Raw genomic sequence first — 11,373 nt, forward strand, 5'->3', positions numbered from 1 at the left:
CAAAGTCATCGTTTATATTATTGAGAGCAATCTCATCCAACAACTTTTTCGATATATAGAATCGGCAAGCCATTTAAACTCTATTGAGTTATTGTTGACCATAAATAGTTCGAAAAAATATTTCAATTTTAAAAAGCTTCTCTCTGTCGATGCAACCATCATGTGTATAGTAAATAATACTCTCTATATATCAAAATAGAATTTGTTTTGCTTCTTTAGTGGATTCATTATTATATAGTTGAATATAAACATAAAAATCAAGAGGTAAAACAAATATTATTTTGAAACGGATGGAGTATTCGATAAGTAATTCAGACATTAATTTAAAAATCTAAAAGAAGCTGGTCGATAGCGCATCGTTCTTTGCGTATTTGTGTTTAAAATATATATAATTAAAAGGAAAAGTGCTAGCGTCCAGTGACTAAGGGGCCCGGTGCGGCCCCACCCTCCGCCAACCCCCCCCCCCCTCCGGTACGGCCTTGCATGGGCAAAGCCATCTCCCCTCCCACACTGAATTGGGTTTGGCTTTCCTGCTACTGCTATCGGAATTCATTTCAGTTCTGACTTCTGAGTGCTCTTTTCGATCCTCTGCTTATCATGTGTGGTTGTGTGCTTAGGCTGGCTCCAACAAGACCCTCTAAAGGGTCATGTACCCTAAATTTAGAGGACGAGGACGTCCTCTACTCCCTCCAGCAATGTCCTCTAAACGGTCCTCTAAATTTAGAGAACGCTGCTGGATCCTCCATATGTAGAGTTTCTCTAAACGGTTCTCTATCTATTTGAATACTTTAAACAACCGGTTTAATAAAACTAAAATATGTACAATACATTTGAGAGTATGACAAATACGTATGTACAAAAATTAAAAATTAAAAATGTCTTTAATATAGGTATTTATATATAGAGGACGTTGTTGGAGAGAAAGTATATATAGAAGATGGAATATTTTAGAGAAGACTGTAAATGACGGATATAGAGGATGTATATAGAGGATGTTGCTGGAGACAGTCTTACTGCTTAGCGGAAGGAATTGGCCGTAAACTTGGATTTTCTCGAATTTGAATTTTAGCGTCTCCAAGTTCGTGAATCGTGATTGCATCTGCGTTTCAAGGGGTTTAAAACCATCTGGCAAGGATCATGCATGATTTTGAAAGCAATCTCAATTCAGAGATTAGCAGGTCCCATCAGTGGCGGAGCCAGGATACTTCTAAGGGTAGGGCCGGAAATAACACTGAAAAATATTTGTATCGGCTAAAAATTTTAAACCATAAAAATACATAGGTAATGACACATATAATGATATAAACTTCATATGAACACAACAATTATAATTTAACGTAAAATTGACTAAAACAAGGGGTTACCTAATTATGAAAATGATAGATCTTTGTCTCAATGACCAATTCATCAATTACTTAGGTTGCTTTCATCAACAATAGAAACATTTCCTGAAATTTCCTGAAATTGAATGACATTACGTTATTACATAAATAATCAAAGAAAACAAACTACAAAGTATAGAATTGTTCGAACTAAATGTATCACTCTTACTTGTCTTTGGTATTTGCTCCCTTCGTGTTCTAATGGCTTGATAATGCTCCATAATTTGACGATCTTCAATATATGCAAATTTATCCCTCTCGATGTAATTGTTCGAACTCTCTTTATATTGTACACTGTAATCGTAACACTAAACACTATGAATTATGAAACTTTCTAGGCACAACATATTTTTTTCGGTGTCAAACATCAACAACAAACCTGCTTGCTACGCCGCTGCGTTGCTCTGCTTGCTTGCTGTGTTGCTCTGCTTGCGGCGCTGCTCCTGCTTGTTGCGCTTGCTCTGCTTGCTTGCTGTGTTGCTCTGCTTGCGGCGCTGCTCCTGCTTGTTGCGCTTGCTCTGCTTGCTGCGCTGCCTGCTGCTTGCTTGCCCGGCCGGCCGGCCCCCTGCGCGGCTTGCCTGCTCGGCTTATTGTTTGCTTGCTTGCTTTTGCTTTCTCGCGCAGCTTGCCTGCTTGCTGGTTGCTGCACTGCTTGCTGCGTCGGCGGCGGAATTAGTTGGGACTGGTGCGCGACTCGCGCGAGCAACCGAGCAGTGAAGACGACCCGCAACCGCCACACAGGCACAGACCGACAGCCGCCGCCCCAAACCCTAAAGTCCCAAACGCTAAACCAAACTAGTTGGACTGTTCGCAGTTACTATTCATATTTGTTTGGCCTGCTATTACACAACTAGTCGGCCCAAGAGTAGGGCCTGGGCCCTAGTGGCCCCAGGCCTGCATCCGCCCCTGGGTCCCATATGTGTAACTAGATTGATGCTTAGAGATGATTCGAATTCCGTCCGTTGCGTTTCACTGTGTGCCTTGCATTGTCAGAGTTGGAATAGATCGATGCCAGCGTCTCTGTTTGAACCATGAAATGGAGGTTTGGCTGTTCGATTGGATGAATTGTCGTAGCACTTCTGATTTGTTTGAATTCAAAAGCGTCAAAGCAGAGTGCTTATCCACCAATGCCTGCGAACAGCTGCAGTTTAGCTCGAACTGCTCGTGGTTTGCATGCTTTAGAGGGTTTGATGAAACCTGTCCTCTAGGGGTAGTGATGATCTGCATTTCGGATCAGAAAATATAGTTCGAATAACTGTTCTCTACGTTCAATTGTAAGAAATCATTACCCCCTTGTATGGATTTGTGATTTAAAGCTTCCCATTTAACTTTTTGAGGTTCTGCCAGTGAATTGTCTGCTCCTGCTGCTAGTTTGATCCCACAGAACCAGACGCTCACAGCCTCACACCAGCATTACAAAATCTCGGTCCAGTTTTGTTACTGATTTGATTGAAATTCTGATCAAGTATTTCTTGATGCAGGTACGAGCCGGACCTGTGGACAGAGGTGGCCAAGCACCTCTGCGGCTTCGACCTGCTACGCCTCTCCTCCACCTGCCGCTGGTTCCGCCGACTCCTCGCCGACGACTCCATCTGGCGCTACGCCTTCTTCCGCGACCTCAACCTCTCCGACGCCAACCCGCGCGCTCATCACCCGCTCTGCCGGTCCTGGCGCTACCTCTACTTTGCCGCCTTCAGTAAGCAGAGCACCAAATACCCTCTACCCGTAACCCGCTTCGCTTCTCTCACTGACAGCAGGTCCCGCTTACTGACATTTGTGCTCCCCGTCTTCTCAGATGGCTCCCACGCCTTCTCGTTCTGCCAGAACGGCGAGCACCGAAGTGAGCGACAGAGCGAGATTAGACTGACTGCCACGGTGCACGCTACGACCTCCCTCGCCTATTACTATTTATGCGTTAGGGGCAACAGTCACCTCTACCAAGCCCCCTAACGAGCGGACCTCTTCTCTCTCCCTACAGAACTGGCGTGTCACTGTTCACGCGCCCTAACACTATTTGGTACTGTAGCTGTGAGTCCGCGGTGAATTGTTAGTAGATGAAATATTGATAGTGGATAAAAGTAGATATAGAAAATGATATTTTATGGTTGTAGTGGGTATAGAAGAAGTATTTAGGGGGGACCGCTGCGGGAGATGAAAAAATAGGGGGTGAAATGTTGATGATGTAACGCAAAAAAGTGATATAGTGAGAAAAATTTAGAGAGAACCGCTGCGGAAGCCTTAGGCTGGCCGCAGCGAAGAGCGCTGAGCAGCCCCCTCCCCTTCGTAGCGGCTACAGCTCCCTCCCCTGACCCCGCAGCGCTGCCCCTACACGGCGCTCTACGCGCCAGCCCTCTTCTCTTTCTCCCTCAATCTAGCGGTTCACTGTTCATCCCCTACGACACTGTGCTGTAGGTCAATGAGTAATTGTTAGTAGATAAAAAACTAATAATAGATATAGAAATGATATTTTATTGTTGTAGTGGGGTATAGTGGGAGTAATTAGGAAGAACCGCTGCGGTAGATGAAAAAATAGGAAGTTAAATGTTGATGATGTAACGCAAAAAATTGATATAGAGAGAAAAAATTTAGGGAAACCGCTGCGCATAGCCTTACAGTATTTTTTACTTGCCGATTTCGCCATTGCCTCGCGCGCGCTGTGATGCGTCGTCAGTGTATGCGTATTTGACGTCGGCTAGATGTAGGTTCGTGGCGGATCGGGTCGTTTGTGCTGGACACGCCGAGCATGGTGCTGATCGGGAAGCTGCCGCTGCCGAAGTGGCTGCCGTCGGATCCCGAAGACGTGCGGCTCACCATCGCGATACTGGGCGCCTGCAAGCTCCTTAACGTCCGCCCCGGGATCTGGATCACTGGTACGTGGCTGCATCCCATGGCCACCTTTGAGCCTTGTTGCCTTCTAAATCTGACCGTCTTCAGCTCGTCTGTTGGATGCTGCAGACATGCATGTGATGCGATGCACCTTGTGCAACCGCAACGGCTGTCGAGGTGAACCCGGTGGATGGATGCTGGAACGGGGAAAAGGCGTCGTCCTGCGTTGCCATTCTAGTGTTTACCTGTTCGTTGTTACTGATTTTTTTTTTCTTTTCTGTGTGGTGGTTCAGGGAACAAGCAGATCCTGGACGCACGCCACACCGAGCTGTTCCTGGAGAAGGCGTACTGGGATGAGACCTTGGAGTACGAGAGCCTCGGCGAGCACTTCCAGGACGAGGAGGTCGCCGCCGCCTTCGGGTGCCGTCGTCAACGCGAAGCAATTCGCTTCTCCGTCCGCTGCATGTACGTCCGGCATGACAACCATCTGGTCATCCCAGTGCTGTCTCTTTAAGTCTGTAGTGTACCCCGTGTTGTACTAGTACAAGTGACGCGACGATGGATGAACTGGTGAATCGTGAATGACATGGCTGGCGTTGGTGTTGCCTTTCAGCTGTTCTCAACATGGCCTGGGCCGGGAAGCGCGCGAAGACCCGATGACTAGGCACTGTGCATCCACGACCGCCGCTGCCATCCACACCAACCTCCAGGGCAACGGAGGTACGATGGCTCATCAGTGTTTAGAAAGTATCTGAGAATGAATCTCCGATGTCTGTATTCCATTAACATAAACAATATATACATAGTGAACGGACGGCTTCACGCCCGCACGCCCGTTCGGTTGAAAAGCACGTTTACTTTATGCGTTTACATTATTGCTAATTAGGATTAAGGGAATGAGTAAATGCTAATCTTCTAGAGACTTCTTGTTCTCTCTGGATCTTCTGGAGACTTCTTATCTCTGGATGAGATCACCACCGTCTATTTTCCTTTAACACTCCCCCTTGATCGAATCTATCATATTACATCATCTAGGAATACAAAACAATTCTATATCTATCATATTTAGTGTACTATTATCTTACAAAAACCCTGTGGGAAAAATAGATAATAAGACACATTTCCTCTGTTGATATTACCTCATTAAAAACTTTATATAGTAAAACCTCTTTGAGGGAAAAATCCATAAAAAGAAAAGAGTATAATATAATGTCAACTAGGTTATATTGTGGAGAGTGATACTCCCCCTGATTCCTGCAAATCTTTAAGTCGTTTCATACCTATCCCTTTAACATACTTTGAAAATGTGGAATATGGTAATGACTTTGTAAATAAGTCACCAAGATTATCACATGACTTAGTTTGCAAAATGTTTATTTCCCCATTCTTTTGTAACTCATGAGGATAAAACAACTTTGGAGCAATATGTTTTGTAATATTACTTTTTATATAACCAGTTTCCATCTGAACAACACAAGCAACATTATCTTCATAGATAATGGTTGGTGAGTTAATTGAACCAATGCCACATGACTGCGTTATATGGTTTATCATTCTGCGAAGCCAAGTACACTCCTTAGAGGCTTCATATAATGCAATAATTTCAGAATGATTAGTGGAAGTAGCTACCAAAGTTTGTTTGGATGATTTCCAAGAGATAGCGGTTCCACCCTGTAAAAATACAAAACCGATTTGAGATCTGGCATTATGGGGATCAGATAAATAGCCAGCATCAGTATATCCAATTAAAGTAGGGTCTTGACTTCTACTATAGAAAAGACCAAGATCTCTCGTGCCATTAAGATATCTAAAAATATTCTTAATTCCAGTCCAATGGCGCTTTGTAGGTGAAAGTGCATTCATCCCTTTTGTGAGTTTTGGTGATTTGGATGACAACACATTTAAAGGTCTAACAAGTTTGCTAAGTGTTGAACAGGAAATTCAGTATGATGAACATAATTGAATAGTGTATAATGACAGTGAACAAAGGTTCAACTCAAGGTTAAATAACCAGTGAGACAATGCAAATGGATTTAATATGATCTCTATATTGGTTTGAATATATGGACAAGACCTGAGAAATCACTACATACATATGATCAGAATAGAGGATGAAGTGATTAAGGGGATTGGTCAAGCCAAAGCGAATAAGATATGAGGAATCGTGAATTGGCTTGACCATATTACTACCAGTCCATATATGCTTCTATGAGAATCAAACTAGAGCTTGATTGATCTTAACAGTTACATCTAGAAGACATTCAAGCAAGGTTCACAATATTGAAGAAATGATTCTCTCAATGGATGCTCAATGTGATGTTACTCAAGAATGGCTTGATAGGGTGAAGATAGCAAGGAAAGGGCTTCGAGGAACTAAGCGGAGGTGAAGGACAAGCGACGGCTTGTAGACCGAGGTACCATGGCTAAGGTGAAGAAGAGAGTACTTGCACTAAGTCGATGAACTAATCAGCTATGAAGAGTTACAACATGTTGATGCATTAGTAAGGTGACTTGAAGCCATGATTTGAACTCATATAAGGTGATATGGTACAAGTCATAGGGTTTGATTTGAGTTTGCTTCAAAAGGTGAGACAAAGATGTTTGTGATCCTTATGAAGCAATGCCATGGAGAAATCACACATGAGACACCAATGACTCAAGGAGTTTTCTTAATTAATTTTATTTAACTTGAGTATAGGAATCGTCGTACTATGAAGGGGGATCCAAAAAGAAGGTTGGTGTTTGCCAAAGCTCAAGCCTCTATATTCAAAAGCTATTTTTTTGAAAAGCAAAAATCTCTTTAAAATTCTTTGGTTGACCTTGGTTAGGTTTGAGAAACCTAGAGTGTTCTTGTTGAAAAACAGCTGAACTTCTTCAACTGCAGCTGAGCTTCTCAGCTAAACTTGACTTCAGCTGAGTTGAGCTTTTTCAGCTGCAGCTAAGCTTTTCAGCTGAGCTGAACTTCAGCTGAGTTGAGCTTTTTCAGCTGCAGCTGAGCTTTTCAGCTGAGCTGAACTTCAGCTGAGTTGAGCTTTCTCAACTTCATCTGAACTCAACTTCAGCTGTGAACCTCTTTGACCATACACCAGCTGAACTTGCCTCCGGGCAGTTGAGCTGGGGTTTTTCTCTCCTAAACTCACTGGTCAAGACCGGTTGAACTGGTCGTGAGGGGCAGTTCAGCTGGTCTCTGACCCCTCTGACCTCTGATCTGCAGTCTGCCAGTCAGACTGGCAAACAGGTCGCCAGAAGCTGTCAGGGGCGGTTCAACTGCCCCCCCTGGGCGGTTCAACCGGTGTTGGTCAACTTGACCAGTCTGCAGGTCAGTCTGCGCGTCAGTCTGCCAGTCAGACTGGCAGACAGGCTACCAGGCCTGCCAGGGGCGGTTCAACCGCCCTAGGGGGCGGTTCAACCGGTCTCAGGCAGAAAAATCTACCCAAACGGCTTGTTTTGAGCTCCACATATATATACTCACTCCTACCTCTCACCCCACAGCAGTGAGCACGATTTGAAATCCATTTCTAACACAAGAAACACTTCCCTCTCTCTCACACACACATCTCTTGCCTCTCCCATTTCAAATCTTTGGAGAGAAATCTTTGAGTGAGCTTGAGAGCTGCGGTTTTGTGCTTCATCTCTAAATCTCTCTTGCTCTTCTTCTTGATTCGAGCTTTGGTACTACATCGAGTTCTTTGTGGATTCATTACTCTTGGAGCTTCTAGCTCCTAGACGACTAGGTGTCTCTTGTGAGTCTCCAAATCTTGTGGAAGACCACAAGAAAGTTTGTATTACCCGCTCGTTTGAGCAAAGATTAGTGTGTGAGCTTGACCTTTGTGGTCGGCAAAGGGAGGATTAGGGTTGAAAGAGACCCGGCTCTTTGTGGGCGCCTCAACGAGGAAGTAGGGCACCTTGGTGGTGTGACCGAACCTCGGGATAAATCTTGTGTCTCTTGTGTTCTTGCTCATTGTGTTTGTTTGTGTTCTTCGTTCTCTCACCATTCCGTAAAAGAATTGTTTATATCTTTTTGGTGTGTGGATTTTGAGAAGTGCCCTTCTCAGATCTACTACTTTGAACCCTGTGGATCATTTAGAACATCTCATGTCCAAAGTTAACTGGGTGAATTTCGAGATCAATTCAGTTTTACCTAGTTTGCTTCTAGTTTTTGTTGAAAAAATTTTAGCTTGCCTATTCACCCCCCCTCTAGGCAACTTTCAATTGGTATCAGAGCCTAATCCTCGTTCTAACGCTTAACCGCGTGAGGAAAGATCATGTCGGGGGGACTAAGAAACGAAAGTGCTTCTAAGCTTGAAAAAGTTGAGGTTGCGTCGACTTCATCTTTTGTTGTAGATGTTGATCCTAGGGCAATAGATCTTGCCATGAGAATCGCCGAAAGGATGTTCTTCAAAATGAAGGAAGATGAGGCAAGGAACAAAATTGAAGAAGAAAATGATCGATGGAGACCAAACGACGAATCCACCTCTTCACAAGGTTCGTCTTTCAAATCCACTTCTCATATGTGCTTTATTGCTAATGGGAGTGACAGTGAAAGTGAAAGTGAGGATGAGGAGGAGCAAGAAAGTGATAGTGAAGATGAGGACGATCTTCAACAATTCTTTGCTCAGCTAAGCAAGAAACATCGGATGAGCTTGCTCAAACTCATGAAAAGAGCGGAAGAACAAAAAGAAATGCTTCATAAGCAAGAAGACTTCCTCATCAGAAAAATCGAAAACTTAGAGAAGTTGACCAAAGAGCATGAGAAGCTAAAGTGCTCTCATGATGATTTGGTCCAAAGGTATGAAGACATTTCAATTGAGCAAATTAAAGTTATTAATCATTCATCATATATTGCTCAATTAGAAAATTAAAATGCTATGCTCAAGAACACGGTAGAAAAGCTAAACGTTGAAAATCTAGCTTTGCAAGAAAAACATGATATGCTTGTATGCTCTCATAATAAATTTATGGATTCACATATCATGTTAGAAATGGCTCATGAGGTTGTGTTAACTAATTTGAAATCATACCAACCTCACATATGCACATGTACTCAAGTAGAAACTATATTATCATGTGCTAACAAATGTTGCTCTCAAGAAAGCCAATCTTCCATTGAGCTAGACATTTCAGGAATTAGTGATATTTCTATCACACAAGAAAATAAAGAGCTCAAGGAAGAAGTTGGAATGCTAAGAAGGAGCTTAACTCGTTTGAAGGGAAAGTGTCACGCTCAACCTTCTCAAGATAACTGTGATAATATGGTGAAAAAGCTTGAGAAGGGGACAACCGTAGCATGCACAAAACTCCTTCAAAAGAATACCAAGCTTTCCAAGAAAGGCATGAGCAAAATCCATGGTGAGAAAATTAATGCTCATATGATTTGCTCTAACAATGTACCTATGTGCTTCAACAAAGAAAGATCAAAGAGAAGCGATAGGAGGTGCTATGGATGCAAGGAGAAGGGCCATGAAATTGATTCATGCCCCCACATGAAGAATCAAGACCTTGCACGATCAAGAAAGATGACCATCAAAAAGGATGAAAGCAAAAGGCAAATGCATTGCAAGGACAAGCATCACATTTGCTACAATTGCCGTGAAAAAGGTCATCTATTCAAGGTTTGTCCAAAGGGTAAAACTCCTAAACCTAACTTGTCAATATATTCAAATATGCTTAGGAGACCCAAATTTGACTCTTGTGCTAGAAAGGTGATGAGTTCACCACATTTTAGGACTAAGGCTATTTGGGTGCCTAAGTCTTTATTGCCTAACCTTGATGGACCCATCATGAGATGGGTACCAAAATGTGTTTGAAACTATTTGCAGGTACCCAAAGATGATATGAAGCTTTGGGGTGCTTGAGCGGTTTAACTCAATTCTTATCTCAAGCTACCAATCTTACATTGTCTATCCTTTAAGATTGACCCAAAGATGAATTGAGTTGTTATATCACTAACTTCATATTCATCTCTAGCAAGAACTTGTGTTGTAGGGAATAAGGATTAATCTTTGTGGGAATCAAGCAAAAGGCCTACAACCAAGTGATATCCAAAGGATGGTAACAATTAAATCTTAAGTGCACATTGTTTTTAATTAGTATATTCCTTTGTGTCTTTTGTAGCCACATAAGAAAAATGAAGCACTTGAGAATGAACTTAAAATATTTTACTTTGTTTTGGAAAAAATTCTAATTATATGGTAGATTGCAAGTTCATATTTTTATATTGTGACAATCTACATGCTTTAATTGATTGTATGTATCTTGTGGCATATTTCAAGTTAATCATCATATTATTGCCATGACCTAGACATAAAGAGTATTATCCCATGTTCTTAAATGAATAGAGTGCTAAGTAAGAAATTCAAATTCTTAAAGCACTTATCAAAAGGGGAATTCTCTATATGACTAAAGTTGTGAGACTAATGTTCTTATCTGAGTGATTTATGTAGTTTCACAACATGAGAATGTGTTTCTAAAATAGAGTGTGTCATTCAATCTATGCGTACATTTTAAAATTTGAAATGAGGTTTATTGTGGAAAATTATTTTAAAATTTTCATTCCAAGCTTAACTGGTCTGACCAGGTGAACTTTCTAGCTCAGCTGGGGAGACCGGCTGAACTTCTGAGTTGAACTTCAGTTCGGCTGGTATTCACCAGGAAACCCCCTGGCTGAAACCGGTTGAACCGGTGTCCAGGACCGGTTGAACCGGTCTGGCACAGTTTGACCGGCCAGTCTGACCATTTTTTCAGACTGCGTCAGCCCTTTTTCAGACGCCTTTTTCAGTCTGCAACAGCACCTTTTTCAGGCATCAGATCAACTTTTACAGCACCTTTTCGGCAACTTTTGCAGCACCTTTTCAGTAACTTTTGCAACACTTTTTCATTCAACTTTTGCAGCACTTTTTCAGTCATTTTTTTGTCGCGTCAGGTCACCTTTTCAGAACGCGTCAATTGCTTTTTCACTTTTTCTGCAGTACCTTTTCAGCTTTATTTTTGCAGACTTTTACTGTTTCATTTGGTATGTGACCAATAATAGTTCCTTTCAAGTGGCATTCTTTCAATTGGTAATAATCTATTTTATGAAGAAAAATATCAATATGAAAGTTAAATTCTTTTTGGCTTAAATTTGTAAATTGGTGCATATTATAATTCACTCATCCATGTGCATTAA

General features: G+C 42.2%; 1 long non-coding RNA gene and 1 pseudogene across 1 annotated transcript; one reads left to right on the forward strand and one right to left on the reverse strand.

Moving 5' to 3' along the window:
• Positions 1-855: 855 nt before the first annotated feature.
• LOC103634985 (uncharacterized) lies at positions 856-2,182 on the reverse strand. The gene is made up of 4 exons (XR_557054.3): positions 1,762-2,182; positions 1,552-1,676; positions 1,365-1,458; positions 856-1,231 (listed from the first exon to the last, which is right to left on the reverse strand). It is a non-coding gene; the product is annotated as an uncharacterized lncRNA (long non-coding RNA).
• A 236-nt stretch (positions 2,183-2,418) lies between these two features.
• LOC103634986 (probable F-box protein At5g36000) lies at positions 2,419-5,168 on the forward strand (annotated as a pseudogene).
• Positions 5,169-11,373: the final 6,205 nt, after the last annotated feature.

This window comes from Zea mays, chromosome 8 (assembly GCF_902167145.1).
Source record: "Zea mays cultivar B73 chromosome 8, Zm-B73-REFERENCE-NAM-5.0, whole genome shotgun sequence".
In the NCBI taxonomy this organism is placed as follows: domain Eukaryota; kingdom Viridiplantae; phylum Streptophyta; class Magnoliopsida; order Poales; family Poaceae; genus Zea; species Zea mays.